Consider the following 20,984-nt stretch of genomic DNA (forward strand, 5'->3'; position numbering starts at 1 on the left):
ATGTTGGTGCCAGCGATGGAGGCGGCAGGGAATCGCTGGGAGGGCGCCCCTCCAGCCTGGGACCCAAGCCTACACCCAGCGGAGAGGGTTTTGAATATCCCTTTGAGAAAGAGTATTGAAGTACGGGTGTGCAGACTGCGCTTAGGGTGCATGCAGACATATCAGGGGTAAGCTGGTTGGGACTCGAAGGCCCAGGATGGGACAGGGAGAAGCCCAGTTCCTCAGTACACTGGCCCAGTCAGGAGCCTAGGAATCCCTAGGAACCTGAGCCAGCCAGGACAAAACTAGGGCACCACGAGCAAGGACACATTGATAGGCAGCTAGCGCTGCTCTCCTGCCTCGGGAGGTTTCTTAAGTGCTTTTTGTTAGGCTGCCGGGCTCCAAGCTTGGCTCGATGAAGACTGGGTAATTTGCCACACCTGGCAAACGCTGACTTGGAGCCGCCTGTATATCCAGATCTGACTGGTGCTGACAGTGAGGAATTCTGTCGCGGTGCCGCACAATACAGTCAAGCGAGGTCATGAGCAAAGTGCTGTCTTATTTGTGGTTCCTTCCCTTCTCCTTCAATATTTTAACTCTGAAATAAAGCTGAAAGGGAATTTCACTAGCTAGTGAAGAGGAAAAAAAAAAAAGAAGCCAGGCTGGAGGAAAGTCTGTACATATCCATTCATTAATTCAGTCTTTCATTCAACAAATTTTTTTTTGAATGCCTTAGTATGTAATTCCCCAAAGTGAATGAATATTCATTTATCTTTGAAATTCAAATTCTGTTTTACTAATGAACAGCTCAGTGTTTTACCCAGAGGTACAGAGTTAGCAGCGGCAACGTTAATTTGGATCCCAGACCTCTTGCTTTGTGTAATCAGTTCTCCAGGTCCCTGTGAAGTCCTGGCTTGAACCAAAGGTGGGTTTATCTTGGCTATGAATGCGTCTGACTGAGCAAGAAATAGTAATGGGATGCATAATTTATATTGAGTTGGTGTTAAGCACTTGAGAGGTCAGAATGGGAACTGGCTGCCATAGTTGATATAAACTGCTAATGTCTGTAGAGTATTTTCAATGTGTTGGACTCTGGTGTTGAGGGCGTCTCTTCGATTGTTTTACTTAATGCAGTTTGAGTAGAATTAGGTGCCCTTTGAGCAGTCTTGATCTCTGAGGCCCTACAGACACCACCACACCCTTTCCCCCAGGGCTGTGACAAGATTGATCCCCTTTGGGCATTTGCTCACATACACAGTCTTAAAAAGCAACAAAGAATTCTCACTTGGCTCAGGTCCTTGGGAACTCAGTCTGGAGAATTCAGATTTTCCCTATTATACTTTTGTTTTTTTTTTTTTAGCATTTGACAGGCAAGATGTTTTGTCTTATGTATATAAAAATTAAGTAACTGTACCAGCATCAAATATGTACTTTCAGTTGTAAATGGTACCCAAGCCAACTTTCTGGGTGCAGTAATTCAACATTTTAAAGTTGATTTTGCCCTATTTAATACACACTTATTCCCCTTTTGTGAGTAAAGGCATGCTTTTGCAAAGACCACTTTGGTTTCTAGAGTATTTTTATAGTTTCTAGATTGTGTGTTTTCATTTTATCTTAAGTAGGTAAGAGAAGTTTTAACAAGAAATAGAGCTGAGCACATTCCTCTTGGTAATGTACAGTATGGTTAACATGCTGATTACAGATTTTGTATTTGACCTAGTTATTTAAAGAATTGTTCTTTTATATCCTATCAAAGTCAAATTATATTCAGTTTAATGTTCTGAACATATCCAGGTATAGGTAGTTTCGGTAATGATGGCCTGTATGCTGTTTTTTTGTCCATTTAATAAGCCTTGGATGTTTTTAAAATTGAGATAATTATAATATACGGTTATAAGAAATAATACAGAGACATTCCTATATAGTTTATATGGTTTCTCCCAATGGTAACATTTTGCAAAACTGTGGTATAATATCACGACTAGGGTACTCACATTGACATAATCCGCCTTTCCCCGTTTTACTCAGATATTCCCAGTTTTGTGTGTACTCCTTTGTGTATTTGTCTTTAGTTCTATAAAATAAAAATACAGAAACACATAATGAATTTGTGTGTCATCCTTGTGCGGGGGTCACGCTAATAATGTCTCTTGTCCAATTTTAGTATATATGCTGCAGAAGTAAGCACAGGCCCACAGGCCTTTTTGTTTTGTTTTTTTGTTTTGTTCTGTTTTTAATGAATCAGGGCTGGCTTCACGGGCCTGTGACCAGAGTGTTCAGTTAAGATTTAATGCTCTGGCTTTGCTGTCTTGAAATCCTTAGTTTTATGTGTGAATTTGTGTTTCGTAAGTGAAGTCTGCTGGGATAATGGAGCCCGCCCCTGCCTTCCACAGCTTGCTCCCCCACCCCCTAGGACCCCAAGGACCTGGCCTCTTCCTTCACACTCTGTCCCACAACGGCTGCTGCCTTCAGTACCTGGCAGGGATGGGGTGGGCTCTAGAGCAAGAGCCCAGGACATTTCAGGACTGGACACTGATGCAGTTGTCCCCATCCCGGAGTGTCACAACGATGCCTCAGTGGGGTAAACTTCTCACTTATCCCAATTTGGGTGCCTGATGTATCCTTGTGTAGAGATTTTCAGCGCTCCTGGGGATGGTTTGGGGTGGTGTGCCTTGGGGAAGGGAGACCCCTGACTTGACTTCCCCTCCCCCAGTAGGTGCACAGAGCTTTGGTCTGCAGCTGGACGGAGAGGAGACTCAGTACCCAATGGCGGGGGGCAGTTTGTGTGCACCTGAGGGCAAATGCAGGCTGGTACCCCAGGTGTGCACTCACTCTGCAGGTAACCCTGTGCTGAGGGATCACAACGCAGACTCGCAAATAAACAATACCATGGCAGGTTGAGAGAGAAACTGCAGAGGAAAGGGAAAATCTTGGTATTTTATAGTACCTTTAATGGAACGTTTCTTCTGCCTTTTGAACATAGGGCCCCGCATTTTCATCTTGCACAGGGCCTGCAAGTTATGTGGCCCATTCTGATAGGCATAGTGTTATCTTCAGCAGTCATTTACTATACACAGTGCCCACTTGTTTTCACTGCATCATGCTATATTTGCTTCACATTTCAGGGACATAATAAGAAGATATTCAGTGAGACTGTGTGGGGACTAGAGCAGCACAAAACCCATAATGATATAAATATGTGGTGGAAAATTACAATAAAACTCTTGCATCTTCCACTTTAATTTTGCCTCAAGGAAATGGCAAAATGCCCAGCTGGCAATAACCAGTTCTAAAGGAGCTGCCAAAACTGCTAGGTGCTGAAATCTATAGTTTGTTGCTCTTCCCCATTTTGGAGCTTGACTATAGGTTTTGAGGTTGGGGTTTCAAAGCCAGAGCAGGTGCCTGCCACCTGGAAGCATTTTCTTAAGTGCCTTGCTAATATCAACACAATGAGACCTATTGAAGTGTATTTTTAAATAACACTGAAGCTGCTTTACATGTGTATACATGCCTGTTGAAATACAATCATAAATAGGCCTGAAATGTTTTCATCTGGAATTCAAAGGGATATGATTTGTGTCTTGGAACAATAAAGGATTCTTGTAAAAAGGAACATGCTGATGGAAAACATTTAGATAAAATTAAAATATTTGAAAAGTTTGTAAATGTAGGTTGAAGTACAGGCATAACAAAATTCGATTGCTTCACCTTAGAACCCTACGCACGGACGTGCCTAGTACCTATCAGGCTGCAGTGTTAGCGAGGGCGAAGCGAGGGCATGGTGACGAGTAAGTACAGTTGTTGGGACACATTGCAGTCTTGGAGGCCAAGGGGGACCCCTCTTGTTTCATTTGAAAGAATTAGCTTCATTTCTGTACTTGTAAATACACTGACACATCAGATCATTTCTGGATGCCGAAAGGCAGGTCCTTGTCTCCAATTGAGGTTTTTCTTTTCCTTAAAGCTAGTGTTAGAATTTTCCATGAGCATCTCTGTATATATATATTGTATTAGGGATCAGTGAACGTCAGAAGTTTCCGAGGTCAGTTTTTGTTTTAATGCTTGTCTGTACAATCTGAACAGTGTCCCAGTGCTCATCTAACCAAACAGCCACTTTGTTTATAGTTCTGCCTGACCTGAGGTATACTCTGCATAATGCGCGGGCTGTTTGCTAGCTCAGACTACATAATTCAGACTGGCTCTAGCAACATGAAGTCCAGGCAGAGAGGGTTCCTTGAAATCTAGGATTAAAAAGAATGCACTTTCAATATTAGTTTCATATCCTATGCCCTCTCCCAACCCTATTTCTAGAGCCCAAAATAAGAGCAACAAACTCAACAAGCAAACAAAAATCACCCCCCTGCCCCGCCCCGATTTAATAGTCTTCTCTTCTCCCTACTCAGTCTTACAGAGTTGCTAATTAGAAGCAAAATATCCAAACAATCTTGTAGGAAGAAGAAAGAGACCCAGCAGGGGACATAGATAATCTGTAAATTAGGTAATTAGTATAAGAATAATCATGACTCTGTCGTCCTTGAGTGCTTTTTCATGTATTTGGTGCAAGTAAACTGTTCAAGTCCTCCTGTGGTCCATGAGATCCACCACTTGACCTGCTTTCCTCTCTTGGGCATTTATTTGCCAAGCAGGTCTCTCTGTCTTCATTCAGGCATCTGAGTCTGAGTGGGTGATGCCTCTGTTTTCACAGTACACTCTTATAAATCTGTTTTTTTCTCTAAACATTACTTTCATTTTCTAATTTTTCCTTTCTCCAGCTTGTTCTCCTTTCCTATCTTGCCCTAACTTGTAGATTTTCCCCTCTCCTCTCCGTTGCATATCCCCCTTCATTGGTCACTTACAAGTCCTTGTATCACCTTGTGGTGATTCGCACTTCCCATCAACACTGAAATGTGCTCATGTTCCAGAGAGTGGAGGCAGGGCTCTGGAGGCATCCTGGAGGGGTTTGCACCCTGGCTCCACCACTCACCAGCCTTGTGACTCTTGGCTTACTTAACTTCCTTTCTTCCTTCTCCACATCCGTGAAATGGGGATGATTATATAGTTTATCCCTCGTAAAGTTGCCGTGAAGATTAAATGAGTTATTCCATATCATATATTTAGAACAACGCCTGGCACGTAGTAGGTGCTTAACAAATGTTAGCCATTATTAGTACTTAGTGTTTGGTTAACGGAGTTATGTGACTCTTGAGTCACCTATTAGAGTCTTATTTTTCTGGCATCACCTATTAATATCCTAGATAACGGGTTCCTTGGAATACGTTTGGAAAATGCTACTCAGGATATGTTTAGTGTTGCCATTTTTCTCAAGTCATTTTCCAAGGAGGGCAGTTTGAGGTGGAGATTCTAGAAGTAGAATCTCTCTTATGGTCAAATCCTTCTTTTGTAAAGCATCTCTCCACTAGTACGCATGGCTTTTGTGTGCCCTTTCTCTCCATGGGACAGTAACATGCGCTGACATCTTGCTACCTCAGGTGCGGTCTGCTGACCAGCAGCATGGACATCACCTGGGCGCTTGTAAAAATGTAGATCTCAGGCCCTACCCTAGACCAGCTGAATCAGAATCTGCATTTTAGCAAGATCCCCAGGTGATTCATAAGTACATTAATGTTTGAGAAACATTAGGCTAATGTTTCTGGGTCTGGAGCACCAAAATTCTGCTCTAGGGAAATAGGAAGACATCAACCTAAATTCTGTTTTACAATACATAGTATTGATTACTTCTACAAGTATAGCACTTTAAACCCTATGTGATTTCCTGGAAAACCTATATTGGCATTCTCTTGGGTGTAATTGTTATCGATTAATGTCATTATTAAAAGTGTAGCTTAGGTCTACTGGGAGCTTTAGCTCATTGAAAGAAAAAAAAAAACCCTACCTCATTGATTTGAAGTCTTCAGTCAGTCATTCTTACCTTTTCAGAAAACACTTCAGATAAATAGCAATAATCTTAGCAGTGAGATTTGTCTCAAGGGATAATCTTTCCAACAATGACTTGCATTGATTAAGTTCATTGCTTTTTAACTGTTCACTTTGTTGCTGTGGTAACTCTGTTTTAAAAATTAGGATGCATTTTCTTAGCTGGGATTGAGTGTGGGGAGGGTAGCACAAAGAAGCACATTTGGGCTTCTACTACTGGTTAGATACTTGTCCTGACAGTCTAGTGTTCTTGATGTGTCCTGAATACTGCTTTGTTGAAGCAAGGTTCTGGTAAGGGGAGGCACTGAATATGTTTAAGGGGTGGACAACATACAGAAGGGTCAAGCTGGTATAACGAGTCTTGGTATCTCTACCAGGTACCAAGAAAGGACCTAAAGTGCTAGATTATTAGCTGGACCACTTTGCTTTTTGAACAGTTTAGTTTTATAAACCATGTGTTGTTAGATTGTTACCTTGCCTTTTGCATACCTCTGTCTTTATGGGTGGGTGGAACATTTGGAAAATCTACAGATTGCTGTGGTTGTGGAGAGTGAAGATTCAGCTTGCTAGATGGAATTTTGATTTACGAACCACTAAATGGAGTGTATTAACTCATTCAGCTCCTTCAGCTACCATGTGTTCTTTATAATTGCAACGATAAATATTACTTTAAAATAGAATTTACTTGAGTTTCCATAACATTAACTGCCTCTCCATAAAGAGAGACAGCAGAAATACAAGACTGGTATTATCTGTCTCCCATACTTTGCCTTACAAAAGTAATCTTCCCTGGAGCGCTTGGGTGGCTCAGCTGGTTAAGCGGTCTGACTCTTGATCTCAGCAGGTCTTGATCTCAGGGTTGTGAGTTCAAGCCCTGCATTGGGCTCCATACTGGGTGTGGAGCCTACTTAAAAAAAAAAAAAAAAAAAAAATCTTACTAAAATGTAATTCAAATCATGTCTCTCTGTTACTTAAAATTCCCTGGTGCTTCCCATCACCCCCTGAACAGAGCGTGACTCATGAAGACAGCTTCTGACCATTTCCTATGTGTACCTGGAGAAATACTTGGCATTTTCCGGAACACTTTATGATTTCTCAAACCTATGGATTTCTGACCATCCTGGTTCCTCTAACCTGCATGACATTATAGCCCCTCACCGTGCTCCCTTCTCTGCCTGGTGTCATAGCTTCAAGACTCAGCCCAACCATATCACCTCTGTGGAACCTTCCCTAACCCCATAGGTTGTTTACCTTGTGTGTTCCTACTTCTGCTGTGACATTTATCATGTTGTATTAGTCAGGGTTTTCCAGAGAAACAAAACCAGTAGAATATTGGTGGGGGTGGGGATGTGTGGGGGCATGTGAAAAAAAGTTGATTTCAGGGAAGTGGCTTATGTGATTGTAGGGGCTGTTAAGTCTGGAATCCAAAGGGCAGACTGTCAGGATGGAAACTCTCAGGCAGGAAATGGTACTGCAGTCATGAGGCAGAATCTCATCTTCTTCAGGGAAACCTTCATTTTGCTCTTAAGGTCTTTTAACTCATTGGACGAGATCTATCCAGATTATTGAGGGTGATCTCTTTACTTCAAGTCAACTGATTGTAGATATTAGTCACATCTACAAAATACCTTTACAGTAACATTAGTGTTTGATTTAAATAACTGGGTATTGCAGCCTAGCTAGGTTGACACATAAAACTATACATCATATGTGGCATACTGCAATTTTTTATGTACCTGTATTTCCATCTTAGGACTGTGAGCTCTCTCAGTCATAAACAAACATTACCTTTAAGTAACTCAAACGTTATTTTATAGATCGCTTAAGTTGTGAAATAAACATACTATTTCTACCATTGTTCGTTATTATTTTAAAGATTGATTTGTTTTAAGGAGAGAGAGAGTGAGCAAGCACGCGCAGGTGGGGGGAGGAGCTAAGGGAGAGGGAGAGGGAGAATCTCAAGCAGACCCCCCACTGGTGTGGAGCCTGGCAGGGGGCTCCACCTCAAGGCCCTGAGATCATGACCCAAGCAGGAATCAGGAGCGGGACGCTTAACAAGGTGAGCCACTCCGGCACCCCGGGATTTCTACCACTTAGATGGATTAGTCCTTAGAAACTTGAGTCAGTTTGCCCATGACTTATAATGAAGTTCTCCACTGATACTTTGCTAATAGTTTTAAATGAAAGGAAACAGAGGAAGTAGTATATTATTAGCAATAATTTATACATATATATTGGTAGAAACTCATTATATGCCTTATTATTAAACTTGCAAAATATGGGTATAACAATGAAAGGAAATGATCTGTGGAAGAATTGTGATTCATCTTGTTTTAAAAGTAAGAGACCTGTATCATTTATGTAAAAATATGCTATCTTTATTTTCACTCAGAAAAATCCTTAGTATATATAATACTTAGTAAATATAATACACTTGCTTAATAAGGGTTTAGTGTCAGTTTTTTTTCCATCTTGTGTCACCACTGAAAAGGCAATTCCCTTACTCTGATCCTATCTTTGTAAGTTTTTGAAAATACAGCCCAAAAGTCTTTTCTCTCAAAACTCCCAGGATTAAGTAGTATATTTTGATGTTCCTTTTTTCTTAATATTTGTATATGTGTTCACATTTGCCCTTTTTAAAAAACTTACTGTTATGCCATTACATAACTTTCAAACATCAATTTACCCTTGAATCTCTTAATATCACTATTTAACACCTGCACCTGGGTTCATTATTTAAGGTCAAATTCCAGTTGTCTAACTCAGCCTCCTTGTCTTTCCTGCTACTCTATATCCACTTTGTTCCTTGGCACATGTGTTTCTCTTAGTGGTGCTTGTTGAAATCCAAATCACTAACCTTGGAGTATGCATCAACCTTTCCAGGTCCCCCACCTTTCCCATCCAATCAGATGTTCGGTGAATTCCAACAGTTGTCTTTTCCTGAGTGTCTCACCTTCGCATCCTCTCTTTTTATTCCAACAACTGTCTTTCCAGCTTGGGTTGTTATTACCCCTCCATGTAGATTCTTGCAGTAAACTTCATGGACCAGTGACTCCCTCCTCAAAGATATCTCCTGTGCTCTCAACAAGTTAATTATGCTAATATAGTTACTATTTTGATATTCACCAGCTCAAAAAAAGATATCAAGACTTGGTGGCTTCCCATTGCCAGTAAAATAAAAACAAAATGTTTTCCAATCTGGTCATTTACAGTGCTCCAAATGGCCAGTTTATCTTTACAGTTTTCTTATTCAATCTTCCTATGTATGGAGACATCAAAATTGGACTGTTTTTTTTTTTTTTTTTTAAAGATTTTATTTTTTAGAGAGCGAGTGAGAGAGAAACAGCATGAGAGGGGAGAGGGTCAGAGGGAGAAGCAGGCTCCCCGCTGAGCCGGGAGCCCGATGTGGGACTCGATCCCAGGACCCTGGGATCATGACCTGAGCCAAAGGCAGATGCTTAACCATCTGAGCCACCCAGGTGCCCCAAAATTGGACTGTTTTAATCAATATGTACATTGTGTTTCCCCGTCTTTGAACCTTAGCTGTGCTTTTCTCTCCATCCGGAATGGCCGACTCACAATTCCTGCCCATTAAAATTCTTCCTACCTTCTTTCTTTTTGCTGAAGCTGCTGGGTCCTTTTCAGCCTTCAGTGTACAGATATGGCTTAAAGACCAGCACTGGGGAGGAGTACAGAGAGGGCAGTCATGCATGGCCTGTCACATGACTGATTCATTGAGGTGCAGGTTTTGGTTCTCAAATTTTAAGCTCCAAAAATTTTATTTTTTCCTTCCAGCCAGAGGTGCTATAGTTCCTAGAAGACAAACCCTGCTAGTAAAACTTACAAAAAAATTTTGTGATCTAGAATGGCTGTTTACCATTTCACAGTGAATGATGTGCTTATTTAATGATGGAGAGGGTATTGCCTTCTCCATAGCAAGACACCTGCAAATCAGTAACTGGAAAGTTGCTGAATCAGCCCAGAGTTGAAACCTGAGGAACTGGTTGGTCTTGAAGGATATTCCATCTAGGTTGTGTGAAAACCTCGTTGCCTTATTGGGTCACCTGATAAGGTTCTTTTCCTTGGATACTTTGATATAAACAATAATGGATCTTCAGGTTCTGATCCCTTATCCATCATCCCAACTGACTGAATTACAGTTCTCCTTTACATGTTCCATTCCAATAGTGAGTGTCATTCGGAAGATGCTGCTTTGTGACCTTGTTTTAAATTTAGCAACACTCTGTCCTTATCAATTAATTTGTAAGGTGATCCATGTCTACACAACCACATTTAGATCTACCTACAGTGGTGCCTTTGGATGGCAGATCTCATATGTCATATGTTTGGTTTTGACCCTTCCTGGTTTCAGAATGTGCGTTTCGTTTGAACTTACACCAGAATTCTTAAATTGCTTTATGCATTAGATGCAGTCACTTCTGTATCTCTTTCTTAATATGTTTGTGTTATGGTTATTTGCATACTGGCCTTATTTACTACATGTCAGGTCTAAATTGCTTGAGAACAGGGACTATTTTTTTAATTTTCATTTGTTTTTTCTGTAGTCTCAAATATGATGACTTTGTTCTTTCCAAAAGTGAACTCTGACATTCATTCCTTCATTTACTTATTTATTTTTCCCCCTTCCTTCCTTCCTTCCTTCCTCCCTCCCTCTTCTCTCTCCCCTTTCTCCCTCTCCTCCTTCTTTCCTTTGTTCCTTCCACACACATTTATAAAACACCTACTACCTGCCAAGAATATATCAATGTCTGCTAATCAGTTATAAAACCCACAGACACTAATAGTATAGTACTACCACTCATTGACTGCCCTAAGTTCTTCACCAGATCCAAATAATACCACCAAATGGTATGTATGAATACACTGCCTCCCCATTTTGCAAATAAACGGACTGAGATTCAGAGAAAAAAATTACTTTCTTAAAACCACACAGTTTGTGAAATAGCTGGGATTTAAGCTCAGGATTGTTGCCTCAGTTTATTCTTTTTTCCTATTTTTTATTGGTGTTCATTGGAGGCACCTTTATGGTTTAAGGTACTGTGTGCATTAGTTGTATGTGCCAACGTGGCTAGGCTGTTATGTCCATTTGTTGGTTCAACACTAATCTGAGTATTGTTGTGAAGGTTTTTTGTGGTTTTATTTTGTAGTAGTTACATCCATAACCAATTGATTTAAATAATAATGTGGGTGGGCCTTATCCAATCAGTTGAAGGCCTAAAGAACAAAAACTGAGAAGAAATGTTGTCAAGAATACAGCATTAGGGTGCTTGGTTGCCTCAGTCAGTAGAGCATCTGACTCTTGATCTTGGGGTTGTGAGTTCAAGCCACATGTTGGGTATAGAGATTACTTAAAAATAAAATCTTTTAAAAAAATAAAAAAGAATGCAGCATCAATTCCTGCCTGAGTTTCCAGCTTGCCTGTTGGCCCTGTAATTTTGGACTTGCCAGCTTCCACAATCATGTGAGTCAATTCTGTATTATATATTCTGTATATATATACACATATATATGTATGTGTATATATATATGTGTACACACACACACACACACACACATATACACACTATTGGATTTTGTTTCTCCGGAGATAGAGATTGATTGGCTAACTAATACCGCTTCTGACAATTAAATTGACAGAAGTGTTATACAAAAAAGTGTTTATTGCATTATCTTAAATTTCCAAATTAAAACAATGTTTTAAATTTAAAATCTATATGGCATACAGTAATGTTTTAAAAATAGGTACACTTGTTAACATGGTCTTAATCAGGTAGGGAGCAAGTGTGGAAAAGGAAGGAGAGGAATGAGGGGTTGGATCGTTTTCCTAAAGTGACTGAAACAGAGAGTTGAAACAACCTGAAAATACTCATTCATGTGATATCTGCAGGGAAAGATTTATACATTTGGCAAAGACTTTCTTTCAAGAAAATCCACCAATGACAACAGCAAAGACAAACCTGTTTTTTTCTTTTCTATTTGAAGTTGGCATTTGTCTACACATAGAGTTAATAGTGTTCACACTTTTACGTTTGGGTTTTACAAGGTACAGCAAATCACGTATTCTCTTGAGACATGGTTTTCCCAAATAAGACATTGAAAAGGAAAAAGAGCAGTGATTTTGGGATTGCAGTAGAAAAGTAATTTCATTGTTAGACTCAAAGTCATATGGTCAGTCCACAGATGTTTTCTGTTTCTTTGTTTGCTATAAATCAAAGATAACACTAATAAACCCCAAAGTCCAAAATACAGACTTTAATTAAATAAAAATTGGACCAAATCTAGGAACAGAGTTTTAAACTAATGTGAATACTCTGCTTTATTCCCCCTACCGCCTCCCCTTGGGATGGTATAGCACAGTGAAATTGATTGGAAATACACAGTTAGTGGTAGTAGTGTTTTACAAAGTCACTTCAAACACTGAATTAGCAAATATTGAACCATCTATTGTTGCTAGGGGAAATACAGTGTTGATTCCTGCAAGCCTCTGGTTATATTTTTGTTTACTGATCGACACATGTATCTGCTTACGTGTGTTTCTGTTTAAAGACACCTTGTTTAATATATTCATGGCCAACACTACTATAACTCATGCCAGATCTAACCCACATATTTTCTACATAAGGCTCATCACAGCCTTCTTCCTTTCGGAACACTAGACAGCACTTCAGTATTATGCTTGGGAGCCATTTTAAATAATGAAATCACCAGTGAGAAGCACAAAATAAAAGGTGGCACTTACTAGACTGAGAAAAGTACACTTGTTTACAGTATGAGAGCTGAAACAAGAATGCAGAGTGTCAGCTGGGGATGTGCACGTTGGGCAACCCAGAAATTTTGCCACTCTGTGAATGACCCAGAAATGTCTGAGAATGACCCTGAAAGCACCATGAATATTGATTTTGGGGTTACAAATACATATTAGCCGGTAGGCGAATTCACAGATACAGAATCTGCAAATAATGAGGATCTACTTTAAACAGCTTGGATCTTTCTGGAAGATACATATATTTGTGAATAAACAGCCTCCTGCGAAGCCACTCTGTGAGAGAGTGCAGTGCTGTCCAAGTTGTTGGGCTACCAAACATTTTATGTTCATTTGCAAGATTCTTTAATAAACATTTTTAATCTTTGCTACTGCAGTATTTTAGGAAGAGAAAATAAGTTCTATAAATAAACAGATCTCCAAATATGGCAATAGGCTTTCCTTAGGAAACTCTGAGCAATTTCAGGTGTTTGTTTTGAACCACTAGCATGTGTAATAAAATCAACACAAATAAACAAGAAATCAAAATCCGAGCAAAGTAGTTTGTCATCTTTTCCAAAATATTAGTGGAGAAGCAGTTTGTTTTCTTTCACCAAGATTTATGAAGTCAATTCATTAACATGTCACGTGTTTAACCATGTTAAAACGATTACTTGTTTAATTGAGGTTTTCACCTTTTGATGATTTTTATCATATTGAAATTTGCCAAGAAATTAGCAAGTCTACAACTTTGATTCTTGCAAACTGTTTATGTACTTTTAGGTTGATGCCAATCCTTCAGTTCTTTACTTGTGAAGCACTTATGTGCAAATTTCTGTGCTTAAAAGTCATGAATTAGCAACCCAGGGCTTTTCTTGCCTTAACCAGCTGCCACATCATGGAGGTACCTCCACCCAAGAAAGAGGAGTGAAAGGAGATGCCATTTTATAGGTACTGAAGCAAAATTAGAACTCAAGGGCAGAGGCAATAGATCAGCTCAACTACTGGTACCAAAAAAAAAAAAAAAGAACAAAAGAAAAAAATGAAAAAGAATCAGAGATGTGGAAGATGATTTGAATATTTTATTGTCAAGTGTTTCCACCACTAGACCATTGTACCCTGAAAAAAAAAGAAAGGGTAGGTTGTTATTTCTTTATTTTGAAAAGATATTGCAAGCCACTTTTCTTAGCCATATCATAAATTAGAATGGGAGAAAATAGATTTATATTATAGCAAGTAGAATTTAGTTTTTACTAGTGGAAGGAGACCCTACCAGAGGACTTTGGTTATGAATATTTATAACCTGAAATACATATAAGAAGTAAATTAGAGAAATTAGCATTGGCAATAATCATATTCATATAGTGACACTCTGACTTGGAGAGAATTATATTAGGTAGTCAGAAAACTTAAGCCTAATGCTGCTTGAAATTATGTATATGTGGATCCTTAATGTTCTGGGCTTGAATTTGAAAGACTCACTCATCAAGATTTTTAGACACATTATATTTGCTTTTGCAAATTAGAAGCTCCAACCACAGATGCAAGTGTACATTGCCATGTGTGGAATTAATGCTTCAGACAGCTTATGAATATGTATGTGTATTTTGGTGGCGCTTCTGCTACATAAGTCTGAAAAGCAGTGGGAAGTGGGTGTAACTGCGTGGAACTGCATATTGCTGTCAGGAAAGTGCAGTTCTCAAAGAAAAAAAATTATAGGGGCAAATTTTCATTTCAGACGTGTCTTCAGAGACAAAATTTTCCAAGAGAGAAAAGCTGATATTTGTCCATTTTAATTAAATTAAAATTTCTGTTGGCATTTTCATAACATAACAGCTTGGAAATGTTCTGAGGACAATGCTGTGTATTTAAGTGTGCATACATCTTCATGATGGTTTCTGGAATGCCTTAAGTATTAATACGAGGTGAGATTTGGATGATATTTAGTTCTGTAGTTACAGTTGATCCTGGTTAAATGGCTCTATTACTGGTATGAATTGGTTGAGTTCAGCTTAAATTTTAGTGTAAGGTTTAGTTTCTATACGTCCCCTGGATTTTGATATTAACCAGTGATTACCTCAAAACTGTGTTTGTTTCAGCAAAGAAATGCAAAGTAAATGGTAGTGCAGTTGCAATCGCTTCCGTTTTATGGTTCCCAGGCCTCGGTGGTGTGGTCTCTCCAGTAGTGGACATGGCTTGAGATTCCTGGGCTCAGTGGGACAAAGGGTCTGCACCATTTACGTGTGGCCCCATGGGTAGTTTGAATTAATTACCCATTATGGTTCTTGCAAAGTGGCCTCTTCCATAAAAGTTTTAGGTGTTCTGAGAAACCTTGTTACTTAATATGGCTAAAGTAGGATTAGATTATATTTACATACTTTATATGTTCTAACAGTGCAATTCTGATAATTTCAGACATTTAAACCATTCCTTTCAGAGCACATTTTGAACATTAAATTGAACTGGTGCTGGTAACATCACCACTCCAGCTTTATTTTATTGAGTTAAACTTAGTACATTTGACCAATGAATAAATACCAAAGAAATTTTAATTCATCACTTACCTAAAATTTATTTACAAGTCATACTTATAGCCTTCCTAAAAGACCACCTGGTACAGCTTTGCTTTTTTACGTGTTCTGGGAATAGTGATCATCAGGGGATTACCCAGTATCATTTATGAAAGGGAGAAGAACAATTAACTGCTGCTTTTTATATGTAGTTAGAATCCCTGTACACTTTAATTACTTTGAAAATAGGACTGTCCTAATTGAGGATCAAGTTTTCTAGACAAAAATATTTCCTACCATTTAGCTCAGGCCATCATTTCTCAGTGGATTTTCCTCATTAGAGCTTTTGATTGGATTAGGGGAATGTGTTGTTTAGGAACTTTAGAAAGAATTAATTGTTACAAATTTTCACTTGTCTTTAAAACAACCAAAAAAGCCCCTCTTGCCTCTTCACCTCTCTTGTTTCTCTAGCCATTCTTTGTTGTCCTTGGCATTGAAATTCAACAAGTCTGTATTTGTCTCTACTTCTCCTATAGGTATCTCTTAAACATACTTTAATTAATTTAACACTGTTGTCCCCACCACTCCTCCAGCAATCTGATTAGGTTCAACAGTGACCTCCAAGTTCCTATATCTATTAGTCATTGTTTGGTCTTCATCTTACCTGACTTACCCCAGAGCAGCAGAGACAGATGCCCATAACTCAATTGTTCCTAACTTCTCTTTCTTTAGACCTTTCCACGTCAGAGTACCCTAGGGATCAGTCCTTGGTTCTCTTCTCTATTTGCACTTATTGGAGATCTCATTCAGTCTTGTGACATTAAATATCATTTATAGGCTGATGACTACCAGATTGATGTCTTTATACCAGAACTTTCTCCCAAACATTCAATTTTTCTACTTCACAAGTTATAGGAATTTCTGGTTCTACATCCAGAAATTTTAATAGACCAGTTTTGCATCTTCCACCAAAAAAAAAAAAGCCATCTATAAGATGATAAATAAAGATGCAATTTAAAAACTTTGATATTGTTGTAATTAAACATTCATTTTAATTTCCCTATTCAGGAGTTGGGGAATTTACTTCAGATATACAAACTAGAATCACTCAATTCAGGAAAGCACATCATACACGTTTAAGTGATTTTTATGCATACTTGTTGATTGCTATTTCATATTTAAGATTATTTACCTAACAAACTAATTCATGCCAACATAATATACCGTGTAATCCTATTGGGAGATATCATTTAGCCAGAGAAATCATTTGCTCTCTTAGAAGTGTTACAAATATGCATATCACTGTTATTTATATATCAATAGATGAAAGAAGAGTGTAGCATTTATAATTAAGTAGGAAACACACATACTAATATGACCAGCTAACACATTTAAAACGATCTTAGTAAATTATGTTTATTTTGCTTGTCCTCTTTTGTAAGTGTTGTTATTTTTGCCTATCTACCAATAAAAAGTTAACTGTTTTCAACCAAGCTGAAAGTTGAATTTTATAACTTAAATATGCAGTTCACAGCATATTTCATATATTGTTAGACTTAAAAATGTCCCAAATGATAATAATGAGCATTCTAGAACATTTTGTTTTCTGCTAAGTGTCTTAAATGATTGTTTTAATACCTAGAGTTTGGCAATATTCCAAATTATTATATTTATCATTCTTACCTTGTTGGTCAACTTTACTGTAATTTTCCAATGGAAAAGAACTCTGATTTGAAAGCAATTTCAGGCAGTTTCATTTCAACCATAAAGTCACCAAAATGTATACCCATTCCTAAGTTATACTACTACTCATGTTGAAGAAAGGACAAAGATTCCAGAAATGTTTATTAGAATTTATTATATGAAACTTGGGTGAGACTATAATAGAAACATGAGTTATTTAACGCACAATGTTGCAAAACAGATGTAAGAATATGGAGGTAGATAAACTTTTTCTATATCTCATGTGGTTCAAAAACAGACATATTTACTATGTAAAATAGATTAAAAGTAATTAAATATACATAAATATATTTAAAATAAAAATAGAAGAAAAACATAAAAATAGACAAAAGCAAAATGGCTTAGGGGTGACATTTTCTGGCTTTCTATATTAAGATACTCAATAAATTTTTAAAAATTTTACTGAATAATAATTGACATATATAATATTATATTAGTTTCAGGTATACAACCTAGTGATTTGATGTTTATAATCATTTATAGAATAGTCACCCCATAAGTTTTGTTACCATTTGTCACCAAAGTTTTTATATTATTTATATTATATATATTTTATATTATATTTATATTATTTTATATTTATATTCATACAGAATAGTCACCCCAATCAGTTTAATTACCATTTGTCACCATACAGAGTTTTTATATTATGCTGTACTTTATGTCCCTGTGACTAATTTTTTATAACTGAACAGTTGTACCTCTTAATCCTCTTCACCTGTTTTGCCCACGTACCCATTCTAACTTCCCTCTGCAACTATCAGTTTCTTCTCTGTATCTGTGAGTCTGTTTCTCTTTTGTTTGTTTATTTTGTTTTTTAGATTCCATATATAAGTGAAATCATATAGTATTTGCTTTTCTATGTCTGACCTATGTCACTTAGTGTATTACTCTCTAGGTCCATCCATGTTGTAGCAAATGGCAAGATTTCATTCTTTTTTATGGCTGAGTAGTAGTCCATTGTGTATATATACCACATCTTTATTCATTCATTGCTGGTTACGTGGGTTGCTACCATATCTTGGCTATTGTAAATAATGCTGCAGTGAATATAGGAGTGCGTATATCTCTTTGACTTAGTGCTTTTGTTTTCTTTGGGTAAATACTCTGTAGTGGAATTACTGGATCATATGGTAGTTTTATTTAATTTTTCAAGGAACCTCCAGGCTGTTTTCGAGGAACCTCCAGGCTGCTTTCCATAGTGGCTGCACCAATTTACATTCCCACCAACAGTAAATGAGAATTCATTCCCTTTTCTCCACATACTCACCAGATATTATTTCAGATTCTCAATAAAGTTCATGGTATGATGAACTATTGGATACATTTGGTGACTAGAAAATTAATATTGATGTCATTTACAGAATTAATGAAAATGTGTAAGAGTGATATACAAAGGAAGATATTCAGAGAATGAAAATAAATTTTTGTATAAATGAAAAGTTATCAAAGATGAAAGGAAAAATGTTCAACTTAGTAATATTACAGAAATGTAAATCAAGTGTGTTTATTACTGTCTATCTACTAAATTATTAAATAACTAAAAATTATAAATCCATTTTAGGTGAGTCTATAGGGACATGTGTGAATTCACACAATGATAAATTGGAAAAATTTATCCTTATATTGGAAGGGCAAAAACTGTGGTTATTCCTTTGATTCTATCATTTGGCTTCTCTTTCTGAGACTTTTCCTTGAGAAAATGATTCCAAAATAAAGTACAATGGTGGAGGCAGACAGAGAGAGAAGTATTTGGGGTTTTTTTTTATATTGATTTATGAAGATATAATGTAGATTGATGAACAACTGTGTTTGAAATAAGTAAGTAAATCAAGGTGCAGCATTTTATCTCCATGGTGATTATAAATACCTAACGCTCTGTATGTAGAAGGGGAATGAAAGGAATAGGCCAAAAACCAAAACAAAAAAACCCCCCCCAAAAACCCCTAGTAATTGATAATTGATAGATGTTATTTAGTGTAAGAGGAACTTTATAGTTTTGTTTACTTCTTCACTAATTTAAATTTCAAGTTGTAATAATTGTTGCATATCCATGCTTTAAAAAGGAATACAAGAATTTTATATACTGAAGTATATTCTACCGTATAGCATAATGTATAAGTCATGGCCCTTATTCTGTGTGAATAAAATTAAAACTTGAAAACAGCCTAAAATTACTTTTTGAAATTCTGAGCCCCTTTTTATAAAATCAGCATGTTAACCTTAAATTACAAGTTGGATTTGAACCTAAAACATCTGTTAATATATCTACATTTTATGCCAACAAAACAAACTTCATCACTATGCACAGCAGAAATTTGCAAACTGCTAATAAGCTTGATTTGAAGTGGCCACAGTAAAAAAATCTGTTTTGGAAGGAACATTCAATGTTAGTAAATTCAGAACAGAGCCCATGAATTGCTGTGTTGAGAAAAGGTACTGTTAATAAAAAAAGAAAGAAAAGGTATGGTTGTAGCTTGTCATTGCCTCTAGCTCTTCCATTAATGCCAAAGATACCTATACATGGAATAAACATAATATTATATGTTTAAGAAAAAATCTAATCAGATTTCACATCTCATTTTCTGTGGTGAGACAGAAGCTGTGGGTGATTTAAAATCCACTGCTTCAGTAGTGTTGCATAGGAGTTCTGGAGACCAAGTCCATTTTTTAAAGTTTAAAAAATTAAACAAACAAGCAAAACCCAAAGACAGAGCAAAAGACCAGACTTGTACTTGTTTCTTCCTATTTGAATCAGAAATATCCACTGTTCATGAATATGATTATTTTGAACATTGCTCCTATTTAAGCGTAAGAAACCAAATTGTTCAAAGAAAATAGTGTTTTTACCTCCCAACTTCCCATGGAACATACATTGAAAAGATAGCTGTGGGATTTAGGCTCATGAGTATCTTAGAACAAATTGATTCTTGATAGTGGCTTTTGTTTTCTTTAAGGAGAATGTATCTCAGATTTACCTGAGGTGGGGGGGGGAAGTGAATAGATGAAGTGTTTCTTGAGTTATTATGGTATGGATGATTTTAAAATAGTTTGCTTCTTTTATTTTTCCTGTAGGCATTTTTTCCTGCCAACATTTTAAAGATGACTACTATATATGAGATATGGAATTGGATGTCTTTTTAAGTGCAATTCCATTTTCTATTCTGCAGAAACACCTACCATTTAAATAAAATTACAGTGCTCCTACAAGCAAAAAATAGTCTTTTGTTACCCTTGTGTATTTATGCATATTTTGCTTTTATTTTAGCCACAAGAACTTTTTTCAGTTTGGCAGCACTAATGATCTGCAGATTGTTATTTTTTTTCCATGATGCAAGTGTGAAGTCTTTTAAAAGGAATCTGATTAGGTGTCTGTATATTGCCATTCTATTCTCCTGTATGTTTTTTAATGTGTTTTATTTTGCAATTAGATCACTTTTGATCCAGTGAACATTAGGGGAATGTTTGGCTTTTTTATTATTTATTTATTTATTTATTTGTTTGTTTCACATGCTCCCTCTTTTTTATTTTAGTTTTTTTTATTATTATGTTATGTTAATCACCATACATTACATCCTTAATTTTTGATGTAGTGTTCCATGATTCACTATTTGCGTATAACACCTGGTGCTCCATTCAGTACATGCCCTCTTCAATACCCATCACCAGGCTAACCCAGTTTGTTTTTCAGAGTCCATAGTCTCTCATGGTTCGTCTTGTTTGGCTTTTTTAAAGCAGTGGCTTCACTTTGGCAGCACTTTAATATTGCCTGCTTTACTCAGACCTTGCTAAGTGAACTTGGATTATTTTTCTTGTCTAGTTTCTGTCCTGTCATTGCTTTATTCCCAGGTATTGCTGCATCCAGGTATTTGGGAGTTGGTAGCAAGTTTCTATGTAGATGATAAACCTTTCCTTCCTGCCTGAGATCTTCAACAGTTCCATGTTCTGGCACTTTCGAGATTTTAGCAGTTTTCCTGGATGTTGCTGTCATTGGACGGCAAAATTATTTCCTCCCCATTTTTTGACTGATTTGTAATGGTCATCACATTTTAGCA

At 37.3% G+C, this 20,984-nt stretch overlaps 1 protein-coding gene and 1 non-coding gene across 3 annotated transcripts in view; one reads left to right on the forward strand and one right to left on the reverse strand.

Annotated features, from left to right (window-relative positions):
* The window catches only part of PRKD1 (protein kinase D1), a 318,037-nt gene that overhangs the window by 94,769 nt on the left and 202,284 nt on the right, over positions 1-20,984 (forward strand). The window lies entirely within an intron of this gene.
* LOC123325798 lies at positions 2,064-2,167 on the reverse strand. Its single transcript, XR_006540650.1, has one exon. It is a non-coding gene; the product is annotated as a U6 spliceosomal RNA (small nuclear RNA).

The sequence above is a fragment of the Neomonachus schauinslandi genome, chromosome 9 (genome assembly GCF_002201575.2).
Source record: "Neomonachus schauinslandi chromosome 9, ASM220157v2, whole genome shotgun sequence".
In the NCBI taxonomy this organism is placed as follows: Eukaryota; Metazoa; Chordata; class Mammalia; order Carnivora; family Phocidae; genus Neomonachus; species Neomonachus schauinslandi.